Genomic DNA, 20,578 nt, shown 5'->3' on the forward strand with positions numbered 1-20,578 from the left:
GCATGGAAAAGAATTTATAGCACCTTTTGTGTTTGTGGTTGGAATGACCGCGGATGTGGTAAAGTCAGAATGTGTATCAGCGACCACAAAATAGATTTAGGTTTTTGTCTTGCAAAATCCATCTGAACTTCATGGCTCCAGTCAGGCAGCCCAGGGATTAAGTCATCACCCCAGGTAGAGCTTCAGTGAAGGCTAAATCAGATCCAGAGAGAAAGAGAACGCAACACCGGGGGTGTTCAAGAAATGTCGAAATACAATTTCCAAGTGTTTATTGCTGGAAAGAAAAGCTGGAGAGCGCAGGAAGCTTTAGAAAAGGGGCTTCAGATGCCTGATTGTCTGCAGAGGGTGAACCAGGAAGAACCAACTGACCTTTTGTTCCCGGAAGTGAATCTTTTCTGCAGCTCCTTGGCTGCCTTCTTTGAGATGGCTTCAATCCTACCAATATATGAGGGATGCTCTCTGGGTGCTCTTTCTCATCTTTGGTGCCCAGGGTTACAGGTCATGGTTGAAACTGAATGGCCCAGGGGCCCTTGGAGTCAGGGACTGCAGCCAGTCTCCATTGCTGCTGGATTATTCTTCCAGAATCCCAGTTACTCACCCTGTCATTCATCCTCTCATAAACCTTCATTTTAAACTAAAATGAAACAATATACGTAAAGTGCCTGGAACAGCATCTGGCAAAGAGCAAACACTCATTGCATATTAGCAATTGATTGCCATTAACTGTCATGATGAAGTCTTCCTAGATATTTTGTGTACATTTTAAAGAATGTGCCAGGTAAATGATGTCAGCTTTTAAATGAGATTTGAACCCCAGGTTTCCAATGGATATTTGGAAGACCAGGAGAAGCAAGTATTCATAAAATATACAAATGACTCATTATAAATCTTCCCCAAGAAATATTCTATATGAAGACACAGCACAGAAATTTGATTTATTTCTACTCTCTCTTGAAAGGCATTATAACACAAACTCCTGAGAGTTGTTTGGAAGCCCCACTCTTTTCCAGTCCTGGGGGAGACTGTCTCTCCCTCTTTCCACTCTAGGGTATCATCTTCCTATTTTCTTGTCTGTTTTCAACCACTGTTCAAAGCAAAGTGCTAAATCTCTCTTAACAGCTCCTTTTCTTCCTGTTGTTAGTTTCCCAATGCTGTTGTAACAAAGCTAGTGGCATAAAATAACACAAATCTATAACATTATACTTCTGGAGGTCAGAAGTCCACAATGGATCAGGATGCCGGCAGGGGAACTTCCCTGGTGGTCCAATGGTTAAGAATCTGCCTGCCAATGCACGGACACGGGTTCCATTCCTGGTCTGGGAAGATTTCACATGCTTTGGAGCAACTAAGCCTGTGCGCCACAACTACTGAGCCTGTGCTCTGCAACAACAGAAACTGTGCGATGAGAAGCCTGAGCACCGCAGCTGGAGAAAGCTCTAGCACAGCCAAAAATAAATAAATAAATTGAATCAATTAATTAAAAAAATAAATAAAATTTTAAAAAGATGCCGGCAAGATTGTATTCCTATCTGTAGGCGAACACTTTTCTTGCCCCTTGCATCTTTTAGAGGTGGCCTATGTTCCTTGACTCATGGCCCCTTCCCTCTTCAAAGCCGGCAATGGCCGTCTTGAGATTTCTCACATCGCATCCCATGACTCTCACCCTTCTGCTTCCCTCTTTCACACATTGAAGAACCTTTGTGGTCACTTTGGGCATCCTGGATAACCCAGGATGCTCTCCACATTTCTAGATCCTTCCTCACATCTGTAAGTCCCTTTCGCTATGGAAGGTAACATATTCACAGCTTCCAGGCATTAGGATGTGGACCTCTGAGGGAGGGGAACTACTCTGCCAACTACATCTCTTGATCTTGAAATGTTCCCAGTCTCTGTCCAGCCCCACGGTCCTCCTCGTCACCTACCCGGGCTCCGCTTGCCCTTGCCCTCTCACCTTCCTGCAGGGTCCGAATGGCCCTTCCTGAAGTAGAGGCGCTGACTCCTGAGCTGGTCCTGGAGTGTGGGGAGGAGCAGGGATTCTGAGGCCAGACTGCTGGTGTCTGTGGGCCCCCGGGAAGCTGTGGGCCCTTGGGTACAGCTCTCAACCTCTCTGGGCCTGCTTCCTCACATACACAATGGGGACAAGAGGCGCACCTTCGTCACGGGGCTGTAGTTCACAGGCACATAGAACAGTGCCCGGCACTCAATGCTGTTCTGAGATAGGCACTCTTTTGTTTTCTTGTTGGTGGGGAGAGGCCCTCTCAAACCGTGCAGCATGTGGGGTCTTAGTTCCCCGAGCAGGGATCGAACCTGCAGCCCCTACAGTGGAAGCTCGGAATCCTAACCATGGGATCTTCAGGCAAGTCCCTGGCTGCTGCTATTAATGAGCTCAGAGGCCCACCCTCCTTGGGAACAGCTCTTCTATCCTCCAGTCTGCCTTTGTAAAGGGTGCCTACTTGTTTTTCACTTTGAACAATTCAAAGACACCCAGAAACTTGGAACATCTTTCTAGCAACTTTGTCAACCAGTGTTTCTCCAAATGTCTACTTGCATCAGAATCCCTTGGGGTGCTTTTAAGAGTACACGTCCCCTAGCGGTTCAGTGGTTAGGACGCAGCACTTTCACTGCCATGGCCTGTGTTCAGTCCCTGCTTGGGGAACTAAGATCCCAGCATTAGCTGGTGGCACAGCCAAATAAATAAAATAAAAGCACACTTGATTCTTCTGCATGCTGAAGTTGGAGAACCCTAGTGTGGCATTCCAGAACAGGGGTTTACAACTTGTAATCAGAACAAGTGGGAAGAACCCCAGCTTGCTACCCCATTCCACCCTCTACTGCTAAGAACAGCACTGGCCACAGGGTCAGGAAGAAAAGTCCTCTAGGAAGGATGTTTAGCAAGGCAGGACCTTCTTAGGGACCTGCCATTAAGTGCCAGGGATGATCTTGACCCAAGAACAGCACTGGAAGGCAGGAAATAGGGAGAGGGAGGGAGACACTGACCATTTGGCCGATGGTGTTTATCCTTCTGGAGGCCCAGCCTTGCCCTATGTCCATCATCAGAAGGGGAGGAAGCTGGAGCCTCCAGCCAAAGCAGAAGTTGGGAAAGCCGGGAAGAAGCCCAGGCCATGTCAAAGTTTCAGGTCACCAGAAGTAGGAATTGTTGTCAGTTCAGCCCCTCTGCTGGGATCCTGCAGCTGATGTTAGGGAAGCTTCCAGAATCTTCTAGAACCTGCAGAGACCCCCAGAATTTTCTAGTCAGTGAATAGGAAGAATCTCTTCCCCACCTTTGAGACATTCCAGGCCTTTCCAGAGCCCACCCAAAACTTAAATAAGCACCCCACTGAGATGGTGAGACTCCAGAGCTAAAATAGACTTAAATAATATCCCAGAAAACTGTGTATTTTAGAAACTGGAATGTATGAGGCAGGGTTTTCTCTCCCTCTATTACAGCTTTCATGAAAGGGAAACAAATAATAACGCTCCCCCAGGCTAAAGTTAGAGTTGACGTATAGTTTACACCAGAAAATATACAGTTAGGTGTCAATTTGGAATGCATGTACTTCCAGTGTGAAATCCTCTCTGTGGCCACAGGCTCCTTAAAGCCAAAGTCAAGGGCAGGGGCGGCCTCTGTGTGGTCCGAAAGCTCAGGAAGGGAGGGAAGTTGAATTTATTGAACGTTTACTATCTACCTGGCATTTATCTCCTTACAATGATTTTACAACAAAACTGTGAAATAGGTTTTCTTAACCTCATTTTACAGGTGGGGAAACTGAAGTTTGGAATGGATCGGTAATTTGCCCAATATCATGAATAGAGAGGGATCATTATCCTGAAACCAATCTGTCTAATGATTTATTTGCTTAATCACCTGCATGCATCTTTGAGTGTCCTAGTTCTCCCTGTTCTTCGAGTATTCTAAGGGCTTTGTTAAAAACTCATCTCAGAATATATTTCAAAAATAGTCTGCTGATTATTTTTCAAAGCTACTGGGTCCCACAGCTCAGTGAGTTGGGACTCACACCCAGTCAATCTGAGCCCCCTGCCCATGAGTTTAAGCTCCCCTTTCAATGAAAGGAGGAAGACAGGATTCCCCCTGAAATCTGACAAAGCTGGAGTTGGGGCGAGGGCAGAGGCAGAGGCAGAGGCTAAATGACCATACAAGATCCTCCCATCTGCCCTCTCCAGGGGAGGGAAGCCTTAAGCCTGTGCTGATGATCGCTTCTCTGGCTTCAGTTTTCTCTTCTGTCTGCCGAGGGCACAGGAGAGTATTCTCTAAGGCTGCTGCTGCTGCTGCTAAGTCGCTTTAATCGTGTCTGACTCTGTGTGACCCCATGGACGGCAGCCCACTAGGCTCCTCTGTCCCTGGGATTCTCCAGGCAAGAACACTGGAGTGGGTTGCCATTTCCTTCTCCAATGCATGAAAGTGAAAAGTGAAAGTGAAGTCGCTCAGTCGTGCCGACTCTCAGCAACCCCATGGACTGCAGCCTGCCAGGCTCCTCCGTCCATGGGATTTTCCAGGCAAGAATACTGGAGTGGGGTGCCATTGCCTTCTCCAATTCTCTAAGGCAGTGGTCCCCAGATGCTGGGGTATGTGTGCTGTGCATCAGAACACCAGGAGGAGCTTAAACCTAGATGCCTGGGCTTCCCTCCAGGCCTACTGAATTCAAATCTCTCAGTAGGGGCAAGGGCAGGGATGGGGAGCCAAGCATTTGATCTGTTCTCCAGATGCTTCTTCCATACCCCAAGGAATGGAACTCACTTCTTTATAGCATCTCCAGGCTTCCCGGGTGGTGCAGTGGTAAAGAATCCACCTGCAAATGCAGGAGACTCAAGAGATGTGGGTTTGATCCCTGGGTCTAGAAGATCCCCTGGAGGAGGAAATGGCAACCCACTCCAGTTTTCTCACCTAGAGAACCCCATGAACAGGAGCCTGGCAGGCTCCGATCCATGGGGTTTCAAAGAACAGGACACGACTGAGCACGCATGGTACCTCCAGGAGACTGAGTGTTCTGGGTCATCTTCCAATGCTTCCCCCTTGGCTACTGGTCTCTCGATAATAAGGCAAGGGTTAGTGGTCCCAGTTGTTGCCTCTAGATGGTGATACCTCAGTTGGCCATTCCTGCCCCATTTAACAGGTGATGAGTGTGGCTGCCCAGGAACTTGAAGGTGATTTAGGAGCCCTGTCCATCCTTCACAGTAGAAGACTACCTCCTGTTGGGAAGATGGAGTGACTCTGCTGGCTTCAGAGGCACCCCTGCCTTCGCAGGGTTATTGCTGTTCCTTAGGGGTTGCCAGTCTGAGGGCACTGGTCCAGATCTCTCCCACTTAGCCAGTTGCCTTGGTCATCTGTGCATCAGAACACCAGGAGGAGCTTAAACCTAGATGCCTGGGCTTCCCTCCAGGCCTACTGAATTCAAAAGCCTGTGCTTTTCTGGCTGCCCTTGAGGAATTTACTCCGGCTTCTCTTCAGTCTGATATCTCCTTTGCTGAGTAGCCTTGGGAAGGTCACTTAACCTCTCTGAGCCTCAGCCTCCCTTTGCAAAAAAGAAATGATAGTAGCCACTTCAGAAGGATTTTATGAGGATGAAACAAATCTCTGCCCAACTCTCAGGACACCCCACACTTTTCACTCAAAGTGCATGCATTAAGTAATTGTTTAATGTTTGTCTCTTGCTGGACTATGAGAACTGTGAGGCTCCAAGTCTATGTTCATGTTGTAGAGCCCAATGGGGCACTTAGCAGTTGTCCATGTTGAATAAATGATATGAGGAGGGGCAGGACCAGGAATGGAGTTTGTTGTCAGTGAGTCTTTATTCCTTTCCTTTACTTCCCTAAGATACTGCCAGGATCTCTTCTCCAGAATATATATTCCGTCTAGAATATACATTCATTTGTTACCAGCCATACACAGTAACAACTTCATTCACTCAAGTTCCCCAGAACAAGGGTCGCTAGCATACACTCACTGGCCTTCTTAGTGGCCTTCTGGCAGGTTGGCTTAATGGGTGGTAGAGGCATAGATATCAGAGACTAGGGGGTCCTACACTGTTCTAGTTATCTATGGCTACATACAAAAGCTCCCAAACCTGGTGGCATAAAACAATACCCATTTTATTAGGCTCACAAATTCAGAGGGTTAGGAACTGGATTCCAGCCCAATGGGGTGGCTTGTCTTGGCTCTACAACGCCAATGGCCTTAGCTGGGAAGACTCAAATAGTTGGAGGTGGCGCAAAAGTCTGAGGTCTGAAGTCATCTGGGGGCTTCTCTCACATGTCTGGTACCTGGGCTAGGATGATTCAGCGATGACAATCAGAGTGTCTACACAAGACCTCTTTATACGGTTTGGGCTTCCTCACAACATGGTGGCCTTGGAATAACTGAACTTACACAAAGTCTCAGGGCTACAAACACAAGAGTTCCCTTCCCCAGTTAACAAGGCAGAAGCTGATGGCTTGTGATGACCTAGACTCGGGAGTTACATAGCATCACTTCTCTATACTCTTGGCTGAAGCAATCACAAGCCTGCCAGTATTCAAGGAAAGGAGACATAGACCCTACATCTCAAGAGGAAGAGTATCAAAGAATTTGCAGCCATGTTTTAAGACTCTTGTGCATATCCCATGTTGCAGTAGCTTGTGATAGAACCTGGGATGGGGCCTGGTTCAGGAGAAGGGTTCAGAAGTGGTTTACCAAGTCCCAGGATCTTGGCCTGATACCGCTACTCACTCACATTACATGGAATCAGTGTGAGTCTTTTCCACTTTTTAAATCTTCTGTTTGCCCCTGTGACATTCAGGGTATAAAAGGCGACAGGATCAAACTTCTTCCCTTCTTTGTTGCTGGTGACCCTCGCTTTTAAGTGCGGACACAGCTCACAATAGGGACAAAGGTCAAAATGGCGTGTGGGCACCAACCAGTTTGGAAACTACCAGAGCAGAGGGGACTGTGCATCCACTATGTGTTGGGAACCCTGCTTTATCACGCATCCAGAGGCAATGGGAGCCTCCCTGGGCCCTGGGGATAATCAGGGGTCACCTGGCTTTCCCAAGGTCCCAAGGATGCCAAGGGAGATGCTGGGCAAGGCAGTGGTCCTGGAGAGTCTTGTGGGCAAGACTGTGGGAGGCAGAGTTCATGGACTGATGGTCACTGAAAAAGGATGTGGATTTAGCAGACACCAATGAGGTGGAGTGACCATGCCCCCAGAGCTGATGAAGACCGATACCAAAGGCCATGGCTCAGCACCCTCTGTCCTCCAGCTCCCTGTCCCAGGCCACAGAAGCCCTTGGAACTAAGGAGCTGCTCTGGGGAGATGGATGAGAAAATCCTGAATAGGTGAACTTAAATCTGAAATTTCTGAGTTCAGCTGAAATTGATTATAAGTAAATTAAATTTGCTGCTACCAGGTGGGATGGGCTCTCAAAGAGAGATATAGGAAAATAAAGTTGTGTTTTTTAGAAGCATCCTCCCCCCCAGTTATAGCTAGTTCACTTCTTCTTTCTCTTCAATCAGGAGCTGGTTGAGGTCTCCGGCCTTTCCAACGATCACATTCGCTATGGGTCTGACTTCCCAGACTTCTTGACTTTGTAGCTGCCACTGCAGCTACAGCTCAAGGAACTACCTAGAGGAGCACAGGGCATGTCTAGTGGGCTTTTGTTGGACCAGATCTGGAATGTGAGTCCTTCAGCCAACAGATCCTGTTAAGAAACCACTGTGTGCCACTATGAAAATGATACGGAGGTTCCTCAAAAAACAAGAAAGACAAAGACCGCATGATAGCACTTATATGTGAACTTTAAATGTGGACACAAACATATTTTCGAAACAAAAACAGACTTACAGAAATAGAGAACAGACTTGTAGCTGCCAAGGGGAACAGGGTATGGGGGAGGTAAGGACTGGAAGTTTGGGATTACCAGATACAAACTATTACATGTAGAATAGATAAACAACAAGGTCCCACTATATAGCACAGGGAACTATCTTTAGTATCCTGTGATAAACCATAATGGAAAAGAATGTGAAAAAGAATATATATAGCTGAGTCCCTTTGCTATATGGCAGAAATTAAACACAATGTTGTAAATCAGCTATACTTCAATAAAATTTAAAAAAAGGAAGAAGCCATTGCATGCAAGTCCTGGGCTGGGCATCATGCCTCGTTCTGGGGACAGCCAGTTGCATAAGACATAGGCCCTACTTTCAACACGCTTATAATCTTGTGGCTTCAAACACAGAAGACACTGGCTCTAGGACTTTCATTATGAATTGCTCCTGATGGCTGCTTTTGTGAAGAATTGGCATCAACACATCACTGGCTGATCAGTCAACAAGGATTTATTAAACACCTACTATATGCCAGGCTCCTAGGTGCTAAGGAAACATCAGTGAACAAACAATAGGAATATAAATAAATGGGCCTTGAAGGCCTCTTTTTTTATCTTGGTCCTGGCAAAGCAGGAACTGGTGCTTTGAGCTGAATGACCAGATGTTAAATTTAATTATAAGCATTTCCCACCCCCATGTTCACAGCCTGAACTCCCCATCCCCTTTTGATCCCCAGTCAAGGCCAACTTCAAAAATCCCTTGGTAATCAGCTGGGAGCTTGCAGGCCCCAGACAGTCCTTCAGCGGCCTGTGGGAATATCCCAAGAGAAATAATTTTTGTCAAAAGAATGCCAAGAGTTTAATTACTGTGTGGCCTGTCTTGCTGATTTCTATTTGACCAAGCAGAGCCCAGAGAGTTCCTAGGAAATCCTGTTGTGAGAGGCTGCGGCCTCCAGGGCCTGCTCTAGCCAGGGCAGGAACGAATCTGTGGCCTGTGCCTGAGCGGGGGCAGCAAAAATAGTTTGAATGCCTCCTCTGCATGTGGCCTTGGGTTTTACACTGGATACTGGGGGCAGTTTAATTAATAATGTCCACTGCTTGTCATTCATTATTAACCAAAGAGGAGGGGTAGAGGGTAGGGGCAGCCAAGAGGGCAGGGGAGGCACTCTCCAAACAAGTTGCATCCGTAAATTAAAGTTATGCCCATCCATCTCAGGGGGCAGCTGCCGCCCGGCTGCCCCACGTTGTTCTCTTGTTCTGAGGCCAATCTTGTCTTTCTGCCAGGACTTTGCAGCAGCTCGCAGGGGGTTTGCATCAATGATTGTGATTCCCCTGTCACATCTCAGCAAAGGACTGTATGATGTGATACCCATGGGAAGGACAGAGAACGGAATGTGTCCTGGGTATTGGTTCCCATTCGGCCTGCAAACCGGAAGTCTACAGTGGGTTAAATCATGCACCTTAGACTCTCAGATCCCACTGTGCCCATGGCAGGAGGGCTCTTAGTTCCCTGACCAAGGATTGAATGGGTGCCCCCTGCATTGGAAGTCCTTTTTTTTTTTTGCAGCATTTTTCTTTTTTTTTAAATTGCAGTATAATTGCTTTCTTTGGAGAAGGCAATGGCAACCCACTCCAGTACTCTTGCCTGGAAAATCCCATGGATGGAGGAGCCTGGTAGGCTGCAGTCCATGGGGTCGCTAAGAGTCTGACACGACTGAGCAACTTCCCTTTCACTTTTCACTTTCATGCATTGGAGAAGGAGGTGGTGACCCACTCCAGTGTTCTTGCCTGGAGAATCCCAGGGACGGGGCGGTAGGGGGGGGCCTGGTGGACTGCCGTCTATGGGGTCGCACAGAGTTGGACAGGACTGAAGCGACTTAGCAGCAGTGGCAGCATTGCTTTCTTTACACTGTTGTGTTAGTTTCTGCTGCACAACATAAATCAACTATAAAGTGAAGTCACTCAGTTGTGTCTGGCTCTTTGTGACCCCATGGACTGTAGTCCAACAGGCTCCTCCGTCCATGGGATTTTCCAGGCAAGAGTACTGGAGTGGTTTGCCATTTCCTTCTCCAAATCTGCTTCCTCTTGAACCTCCCTCCCGCTGCCACCCCCACCCCCATCTCACCCCTCTAAGTCATCACAGAGCTCTGAGCTGAGCTCTGAGCAGCCTCCCACTAGCTGTTTATTTCACACACGGTAGTGTATACATGTCAGTGCTCCTCCCTCTATTCATCCCACCCTCCTCTTCCCACTCTCTGTCCACAAGTCTGTTCTCTATGTCTGCGTCTCTATTTCTGCCCTGCATAGAAGTTTTGTCAATATCATTCTTCTAGATTCTACACATATGCATTAATATGCGATATTTGTTTTTCTCTTTCTGACTTACTCCACTCTGTGTGACAGACTCTAGGTTCATCCACATCAGAAAGTACTGACTCTTAACCACTAGACCTCCAGGGAAGTCCCACCCCTTTTCTCTTTTGCAAATGCTACGTCAGAGTAGTTACCTAGTGCTGTTGAAAAGATGAAATGGGGTGACATTTGGCAAGAGGACAGCACAGTGCCAAGCACCTGATCAGTGCTCAGCAAACCTTACCTATTAACATCATCAGCCATTCAAAGAACATGGGCTGAAGGTCCGCCCTGTAATATGAGTAAGATGAGATTCCTGATTTTGAGCTGGTAAAGCCGGGGCAGAGAGGCAAAGGCTGGAGAAGCCAAGATCAGCTGGTTTATGCTGCAGTAACACATGATTCCATGGTTCCAGAGGCCTCGTGCATCACAGTCAAGTTCATTTCTCTCTCACGCTTTATGCATGTCATGAGTCAGTTCCACTTTCCTTTACTCTAGTGCCAGGCTGGCAGCGCGGTTTCTGGATGGGGCATTGCCATCCTTTGCAGCAAAGTGGAAAGAGAGCATGGTGAACCATAGTTAGCCTTGCAAGCTTCTGTTCCTCACTGACTCATGAGTCCCACTTCACAGCCCAGGGCAAGTCACATGGTCAAGCCTGAGTGAGGCCAGTGAGTCAGGGAAGCAGTTTCCTTCTCCAGAGAGGAGGAGGGAATATCTGTGAACAATAGGACAGCGAAGCCCAGGCCAGCAAGCAGATAATTACAGGCTGGGAGAAGTAGCATATACTTCTACACAGCCGGCAAGGGAAAGGGGCTGACTCTGCCTGGAGAGCAAGGAAAACTTCCTGGAGGAGGTGACCTATGAGCTGGATCTTGAAGAATGTGCAAGAGTTCACCTGGCAGAGAAAACAGGAAACATTTGGCAGAGTGGACAAGGCATGGGATTGTGGAAAATCCTGCTGGGGGGGAGGGTAGGAGAGGGGGGTTGCTAACTGCACAGATGAACTGGGCAGTGGGCAGGGATGCTCTTTGACCATCATGATAGAGATTTGGAACTTTTCTCCAAGGGTGATAGAGAGGTACTGAGCAAGGAGATAATGATTTTGGAGTTTCGTTTTGTTTTGCGGGCTGCGCTGTGTGGCATGCGGGATCTTACTTCCCCATCCAGGGATTGAACATGTGCCCCCTGCAGTGGAAGCGCAAAGCCGTAACCACTGCATTACCAAGGAAGTCCTGGAGATAAGATTTTGAACCTTCGTGTGGCTGAATGTGTGATGCTTTCATCCTAAGCGCAGAGAAGCAGCCAAAGAAAAAGCTGCCCTAAATCAGGGAGAACACCCCCCCACCCCCCCACCTCACCCCCAAGAGGCAAGGTTTTCTGTACTGGAGCCCAGATAGGAACGATCTCTCCGGGTCTCCTTTCCTGCTGCCAGAGACGGGGCACACTTGCTGGCGAATGCTACCAGGGCGCAGTAGGGACCGCGATCCCGGCCGGGCTGAGCCCCGCGGACCCGCTTGACCCCGCGCCACCCCCACCTCCCCGGCCCCCGCGCTGGGAGAGAGGCCCCTCCCGGCTTCTGGAGGCCTGGCGTGGCGGATATTTGTCTGTGATACGATTGTAATTTGGGCGCCTTTTGGCCGCAGTAAATTGTCCTGTTTGCACAGCGCCAGGCTGAAATAGCCCGGCGCGCGCGCCCCAGGAAATGAGCTCAGGGCCGGGCCGCCGCGGGGAGCGCGCTGCAGCCGCCCCGGCGCTCCCTGCGCCCCCGCCGGGGTCCGCGTGCGGGCGGAGCGGCTATTTTTTCATTTGACCGACTTAAACAGGTAATTTGAATTATGATCATGAAAAAGTGCCTCGAGGCTCTGTCTGCCGCTGACAGCTCAGAGCAAAGTGAGAGACTCTGCAGACGGAGACTTGGGGTGGTGGGGGCGGCTACAAAATCTTCCTTTGGGGGAGGAAAAGGGGATGGAGGAAGAAGGGCCGGGAAACAAGACTTGGTCTGAGATGGGGTTCTTCGACTACCTCCCATGAGGCAAGAAAGCAAGCCAAAACCCGAAGTGACAAATTACAACTTTTCCAAAAATGACTTCTCAATAGGACTCTACATCCGTGGAAGAGGGCAATGGAAGTACCGTTACACCTGCCGTCCCCGCCCCTATATGCAACACAACAGCTATTAAAACTAAATAAAATATTTATTTAATATGTATTTATTTATTTGGCTGAACTGGTCTTAGCTGCGCAGGCGGGATCTTTGGTGCAGCCAGAGAACTCTTAGTTGCCTCCTTTGAGATCTAGCTTTCTGACCAGGGATGAAATCAGGGCCCTCTGCGTTGAGAGCGCTGAGTCTTAGCCACCAGGGAAGTCCCTCAACAACTACTGTAATGCCTCTAGCTTGGGGCGAATCTTCGCCCCTACATATACACTTGTCAGCTTTGGAATAATCATGGCATGTATACAATCCTATGCTCCTTTTCCTACCTGTTTTTCATTTCTAAACACTGCTTCTTGTGGTTACACAATTTCCCAGTGTACCATCCTTACTGGTAGCGGAATATTTCATTGGATGGATGCGACATCATTTATAGCACCATCCCCCTATGTTGGCGCCAATTTTCCCTGTCATAAATAACGTCACAGTAAATGTCTCTGTAGATACAGAATTGTTCTCGCTTCCTGGTGAATTATTTCCTTAGGCTTAATTCCCAGGAGGAAGATTATTGGGCCAAAGGCGATGAACATTTTTATGTCACTTGATGTTATTGCCAAATTGATTTCCAAAAGGGTTGTGTCTGATGATTTACAAGTTCAAATGGAGGAGCTCACCAAAGGTGTACACTGTGCTTCCTTAGCCGCATACAAAGGACATGACCTTGGGGGTCAGGAAGCAGGTCCCTAGGGGCAGCTGCAGGTGGGGGTGGGGTAGAAGTACAGATGAGGAGTGAGGGATAGGAGCGCCTCACCGGAGTGTTACTTCAGGAAGGCCAGGCTCCTGGATTTTGGACCTTCTCTCCTGCTGTGTCTGTTCCCTCTGTTGGCTGTTCAGAGCTGTCACTCCCAAGCCATCCTCAGTGTCCATCCTCAGAGTTCTTCCTGCCAGGGCCACCTGGGAACTGGCCCAGTTTAGGCCCTGAATCATCATGATTTGCTGAGCCAGCTATATCATGAGATGGGAGCTGTTTGCACCTTTGGCTTCTTGGCATCTTTGTTTTCTGAGCCGCAGAGCTAACGCCTCTGTGACAGTCTGGGGTGGGCGGGGGCGGGCAGCGGGAATTTGTAGCAGAAACCTCCTATCTCACAGTCCATCCAGGTCCTTGCTGGGTTCAGTGATGGTGGAATCTTCTGTGTTTACAAAGACAAAGAGAGGAAGACAAAACATGTTGTCTCACCCCAACTCTCCGATTTATTGAAGTCATTTCTCCCACGGTCACTTTTGGTGGCACCCCACATGATATCCTTGCACTGTTTTGTTGCATTCCTGGCAACATTGAGAAGAAAGCACTTGTAGGGGCCAGTTGGACAAAGGGAATACAGACTTGATTTCTTCTCCTCTGCAGTAACCCATATATTCTTGGGACAAGCCACTCAGAGAACGTGGGTCCCAACTTTTCTGACAAGACCAAGACCAAGACCAAATTCTGGATGGATCAGCCACATCGTAACTGTCCTTAAAACCCTAAGTCCTTGACAAAGTATTGTTTATGCTCCCACGTCTTCCTCCCATGGCTGCACCGTGGAGAAGTGGACAGAAGGTGGCCCTGGCAGGAGGGAGGGACCCTGAGGTGACAGTGAGGCAGAGCCTTGGAAGTGACTTAGATCTGAACGCCTGACAGGGGAGGGAGAGGGCAGGACAGGGAGTCAGAAAGCTCTTGGGATACACCGTTACCTGCCAGGGAGAGCCCAGATCCAGGGAACACTGTGCTTTGCTCTGACCCTGCAGGTCCGTAGCTCCTGTCTTCAGGGCCTGCTTCCTGAAGGACCGCTGGAAAGTCACCACATTATTCCAGAGGGTGTCACACTCAGAATTACATTTCTCCATCCCAGGATGCCAAGATCCAGCTGTGCCTCTGATCCCCATCTCCTCAGGTGAATTTCATGCTCATGGGCTGCCTTGCCTGAGAGGACAGAGGGAAACCATTTTCACTCCAGCTGCCTGGAGATCACGGTGCTGGTACCTCATGGGATCCCACCACGGCTCCTTCCCTGATGATCCTTAGCAAAGCAGAAGCTCACAGACAGGTGGACTCCACAGACTGGTAATGGGTTCACCCTTAGTCCCTGCTGGGTGAAAATGGGTGTAAACAGGGGACCTGGGTGCTCACTCTTAAGTCAGTCCTTTCCTGCTGTGGGCTGTTTTCCCATAGGCACCGCCTGCTAGCAGGCATCCCTCCCCCTATCTTACTCAGCTGTTTTCAGTCCCTTCAGCTCAAGTCCCCAATCTGGAACATTGTCCCAGTGTCTCCAGTTCTCACAGTCTAACTCATTTTGTACTCTGTGATGGCACCCCCTGATGAGGACTCAACGTCCCTGCTCCAAATGTCTGAAAGGTCCAGTGAAACCCAGCTTCACTTCCTCACCTGGTTCATGGTCTCGTGCATCATCTATCTCCCTGGGACATCAGGACCCCTGGGGGTGCTGCCCGTGTCTTACGCATCACTTGAACATGGTGCTCCCCACCCCAGGGCCTGCCTCTTGGAGCATCGATCCATTTCAATTGTGTGTCCATCTCCTTCTGAACCTGACCTGGGTCTTGGTTGCAAGTGATAGAAACTGATACTGGCTAAGAAGTAGCAAGGGAGTTGATTGGAAGAATATAAATGAGCACGGGAGGCTCAGGAAGGCTGGATACCAGGAGAGAATGGGCAAGGGAGGCCAGAGGAAACAAGCCAGCATCACACCTCAGGAACTGGGGTTAGGAGGGAACTGCCCAGTTACCACCCCGACTGGCAACTCCTGTCACCACTATGGAAATCACTGCCAGGTGTGAATTCTGGGCAAGATGGAGGGTCAGAGGGGGTTGGATTGGCTAAACCTGGGTCACATGTCCAACCCCAGACAGAAGTAGGGGGATGTGGCCTCCCCAGCTTCTGGGGTGGGATCTCCGATTCACCCTACCAGGCCTACTCCATAGGAGACTCCACCCACCAATGTGGGATGCTGAGCAGCACGCCAAATGACAAATGTCTAAGTCACTAAGGGCTTCCCTTGTGGCTCAGCTGGTAAAGAATCCACCTGCAATGTGGGAGACTTGGGTTTGATCCCCTGGGTTGGGAAGATCCCCTGGAGAAGGGATAGGCTTCCCACTCCAGTGTTCTGGCCTGGAGAATTCCATGGACTGTATATAGTCCTTGGGGTCACAAAGAATCAGACACGACTGAGTAACTTTCACTTCAAGTTACTGAGAATCTGCCAAGTGTTACTCTGATGCTAGAATATGGACATGAGGAAGCCAGACACCAGCCGGGCAGGGAGGCTGGTGGGAAAGTAATCCCAGATCTGTTAGTCATTTATGGGCATCCACTCCATGCCAGGCACTGTCCACGGGCTTTCTCAGACATCATCCCATTTAATCCTCACTGTGGTCAGAGCTCAACTAAAGGGGCTAAGGGTCAAGGGAGCAGCAGGTTGGCCAAGTTGTTATGACAGCATCACAGAGAAGCTACCATCTAGCTGGGTCTAAGATACAGTAGGTAGACTCAAGGCAGGGAGAAGAAAAGGAAAGGCATTCCAGACAGAAGGAACAGCATGTGTTAAAGCACAGAGGCAGGACAAAGTCAGAGCATGCTCAGGTCATCATGGCTGCCTGGTGTGGTAGGAATAAAGGGCACGCAGGTGGGCTGGGGGCTGTGTCAGAGATGAGGAAGCCTCGAATCATATGGCAATAAAAATAGCTACTCTTTCTCAAAAACTTAGTAAATGACAATCTTTATACAAGACCCTTCCTATTTATTGGTTCTTCCCTGGTGGCTTAGACAGTAAAGAATCTGCCTGCAGTGCAGAAAACCCAAGTTTGATCCCTGGGTTGGGAAGACCTCCTGGAGAAGGGAATGGCTACCCACTCCAGTATTCTTGCCTGGAGAATTCTATCGACAGAGAAGCCTGGCAGGCTATATAGTCCATGGGGTCACAAAGAGTCAGACACAACTGAGCGACTAACACTTTCACTTTTTCACTTCATATTTATTATCTCCTTGAATCATTACTTTTGCTTGAAGAAACTGAGGATTGGAGAAGTTAAGTGATTTGCTCAAGATTACACAGCTAGGAAACTGGTAGAACCAGGACTTGAACCAGAGCCCATGTATCCACCACCGAAGCTGCCAGAAGTAGCACGCATGTCCTGCCAGTAATTATCTTCCACAAGGACTTGTGGGATTCCCTGTCTACTCCATCTTCCCATCCCATGAATAGTGACCTCCATAGTTCGTTGAGTGTGGCTTGTCTTACCCTTTGCTCCATCAGGTCACATCAAGGAGGCTCCAGCAGAACTCATTCCTTTGCATCATGGTATTAGAAAGTCACTTTCCTATTACCACTTCTTAGTTCTGTATTCAAGGAAGAGGAACTGCCCACAGAATCTTTTGTGGGGAGGGGGGGATTCTTGAAAGGAGAAAATACAGCTCCTGCTTTGGTTGAGTCCTTTCAAGGCACTTCCAGACAGAGGGACAGATGCAGAGGGCATCTATCATGCTGGTTTTGTGCTAACCCAGCCACCTCATTTAATAGTATCATGACCATAGGCAAGTGGACTTAAACCTCTGTGCCCCAATTTCCTCATTTATAGAACAGAATATAAAACAGACTCAGTATGATTTAATGCACATCCAGTGTTGTTACCTCTGTGCAGAGCATGGCCAGAGGCATGAGAGCAAATCTGTAATGGCCAGAAGAAGGACAGGTCTGCCCTGGTTGAGGAATCAGGAAAATTTCCTCGATAAAGTTGAATTTGGGCCCAGCTTTCAAGAACATGTAGGACTGTAAAATTCTGAATGGGGAAACATCAGTTCAGGTGGAAGAAATAGCAAATGTCAAAGGCTGGAGGTAAGAGAGGGGAGAGCACTTTTGCACCTCAAAATAAGCCCTGATCATCTGACAGCCTCTAAATATCTTTCTTCCCGATGCTTCCTGACAGCTGTGTGTTTGAACATAGAAAGATCAGAGAAGTTTCTTTCATTGACAGGCTGGTCTTATGAGTTGGGTGAGGGTAGCAGCCCTTCCATCCTGAGGCTTTCTCACCCAGGCTGACATCTGCATGAGACTTCACAGTACTGTATAAAGACGCTAATGTCAAGTCCTGTCCTGGAAGAGTCCAGACTGGGGACTGAATGGAGGAAGCCATTTCCTAGAAGAGCCATGGATCTAAGTCTTCACTCTTCTCCTCACTGTTCATGTGAACTTAAGCAAGTGGCTTCACAGCTCTGAGCCTTGGTTTCTGTATCTGTAAAATGGGGATGGTAAGAATTGTGCCTAGCATCCCAGTGTGCCCTCACACTCTTTGTATTGTCTTGAGGATTAGGAAACCCAGGTGCCTGACCTTTAGGAACTTCCTCTTTCTGCCCCCTACCCCGTAGAGCCAAGGGGCCTCTACAGCTCAGCTGGGGTCTTGAATGGGAGCCCAGGGATGGGGGAGGCAACCAGAGAGTTTTGGTTCCTCTAGGGCACTCAGGAGAATGTAATGAGCAGTTCCAGATCCTGAGGCCCATGGCACTCACTGGGTCTGACTACTCAGAACCTCTTCTCCAACTTCCCTCACCGTTCTATGAACTCCCTTTTGCCCTTCCAATGAGTTTCTGGTTTGCTTAAGTTCACTGGATCCCAGGTCAACGACTTTCAGTCAAACAGTCCTCCCAACACAGCACTTTTATCCAACTCATAGATTTTTCATAGAGATTAAAGATGAATGCAAATGGCTGGCACATCACAAGGGGACCATAGATGGTTGTTGTCACCATGCTATTCTCAGTTAATCTCCATAATAACCCATACATGAGGCAGGGGAATATACCCATTAGACAGATGAAGAAACAGAGGCTCAAAGAGATGAAGTGGCTATCCTGAGTTTCCTCTCTAAAAGGTAGAGCAGGGACTCAATCTCAGAGTGTCTGATTGCAATGTCTCTATGCCATATACTGTCCTCCACTGCCCCTGGGCTCCTTCTGTGCTGGTATACCTCACCAAAGTATCGATATTACCCATCAGCTGAAACTACATTGCTTCCCAGAATGCCTACTGCAGCTCAGGTATTGGCCCTGCAGAGCTTGGCAGGCTCCTAGAACATCGCTCTGGGGGGGCGGCCAAGCCCTCCACGTGAGTGTCCTGCAGCCGGGGGCTTGTCCCTGCTGTCTCAGGTAAAACTTTGGAAACCTCAACCCTTAATTACCGCCTGGCACAGGGCACCCAGTGGTTTCCGGGTGACTTGTATTGACTCGCGCAGTCTTCATTGGACATGGGTCTGGGCTAAATTTAAACCCTGTCACAGACAATTTAACAGTTTTCTGTGGGGGGGTAATTTAATGGTAAACCATAATTACCGATACAACTGATACCTTAATTCCCAAAACAATCTGTGGAGGTGTGTGGAATTCAAATCAGTCCAATTAGAATTTCATCTTCTCATAATAAAATACAGCATAATTGCTAATTGCCCCCTGGCTCGCCATATTTTAAGGCAGAAATTTGGGGTTGTTTTTTAATATGGCTTTTATTTTAAAGTGTTTGTTTTCAATTTTGGACCATTGCCCATGAGAGGAAAAAGATCCAGGTTGCTGTACTCGGGACTTCTGTGGGGCCTCAGTGCTTATTCTTTTGGCAAGAGCAAGAGGCCTAGGAGAGGGCCAGGTATACGCAGGGCTCCAGGGATATCAGAGGTCCAGGTCTTAGCAAGGCTGAGGGAAGCTCTGTTGATATAAGCCACTGGAGTTTTTGGGCACTTTTGAGTTGACAAAGCAACCTGATGAACACTAGAGTCAGGCATGCAGAGGTTCAAAGCCAGACCATAGGATGTGGGGCAAGTTATTTACCCTCTGAGTGACTCAGGTGTGAGATCTGTAAAATGGGTACAATTGACCTTCCTTATGGAGTTGTTGTGAAGACTGACATGGCATCTGGCACATAGTCAACCTTCCAGAACTGGTAGCTATATTGTTATAAATTCATTCATTTGTCCACTCAACACAAACATGCTGAGCTCTATAGGTGCCAGGCATGGTTTAGGTGATGATATAGGATATAATGGGCCTTCCCAGGTGGTGCAGTGGTAAAGAATCCACCTGCCTATGCTGGAGATGCAAGAGACTTGGGTTCGATCCCTGGAACAGGAAGATTCCCCTGGAATAAGAAATGGCAACCTGCTCCAGTATTCTTGTCTGTAAAAGCCCGTGGACAGAGGAGCCTGGCAGGCTACAGTTCATGGAGTTGCAGAGTCAGACACAGCTGAGCACATAAACACAAACACACAGGATATAACAGTGAAAGTACCGGTCAAACTGCTCCATCGTAGTGAGAAGACAGCTGGTGGGGCGCAAATAAAGATAAAACAATCTGACCCCTGCAAGAATGATGGCTTGGGTTCACACAGTGTAGTCAGGGAAGACCTCACTGAGGAGGTGGTATCTGAGGTTATCCACCCTCCCTAGAAAGCTGAGTTTACAGATTAGGAAACGGAGGCTTAGAGGTGAAACCCTGGGTGGCTTGGACATCCCCCTAAATTTGGGAAAGATGAGATGGGAGGAGCAATTTCTTAGTGAAAAGGAACTAGGTAGTCAGACTGCAAAGGCCACGGAGAGGTGGCCAGGACCTGAGGTGCTGAAATCTCAGTTGGAAGGTGTCCTCAGGATCACCTGGAAGTCACTGAGGAGGAAAAAGTACTCAGGCAGTGGAGTCTGAAAGACCTGGCTTCAGATCCTGGCCCTCACCGCCCAATTAGCCGTGTGATCCATGACCACTGCTTCATCTCTCCCAGGCAGCATCCACTCCCCTATAAACTGAGAACAAGAAAGCTGTGTCACAAGGCTTTGTGGGTAAGGGCTTGTGTGGGATCATGCATGTCGAGAACATGGTACATACTGGACACTTAAGAAGTTCCAAGTCTGTCCCCCTACTTTTTAAAAAATTATTTATTTATTTACTTCTTGCTGAGCTGGGTTTGTGTTGCTGCTCGTGGGCTTTCTCTAGTTGCAGCGAGTGGGGGCTACTCTTCATTGTGGTGCATGGGATTCTCATTGCAGTGGCTTCTCTTGTTATGGAGTGCAGACTCTAGAACACGGGCTCCAGTAGTTGTGGTACCCAGGCTTTAGTCGCCCATGTCATGTGGAATCTTCCTGGCCCAGGCCTCGAACCCGTGTCTCTTGCATTGGCAGGTGGATTCTTATCCACTATACCACCAAGTGAGTCCCCGTCCCCCTAC

At 48.6% G+C, this 20,578-nt stretch overlaps 1 long non-coding RNA gene across 1 annotated transcript; it reads right to left on the minus strand.

Moving 5' to 3' along the window:
• Positions 1–235: 235 nt before the first annotated feature.
• LOC122443366 lies at positions 236–10,779 on the minus strand. The gene is made up of 4 exons (XR_006269999.1): positions 10,418–10,779; positions 2,998–3,226; positions 2,774–2,775; positions 236–634 (listed from the first exon to the last, which is right to left on the minus strand). It is a non-coding gene; the product is annotated as an uncharacterized LOC122443366 (long non-coding RNA).
• Positions 10,780–20,578: the final 9,799 nt, after the last annotated feature.

Source organism: Cervus canadensis, chromosome 1, assembly GCF_019320065.1.
Source record: "Cervus canadensis isolate Bull #8, Minnesota chromosome 1, ASM1932006v1, whole genome shotgun sequence".
In the NCBI taxonomy this organism is placed as follows: Eukaryota; Metazoa; Chordata; class Mammalia; order Artiodactyla; family Cervidae; genus Cervus; species Cervus canadensis.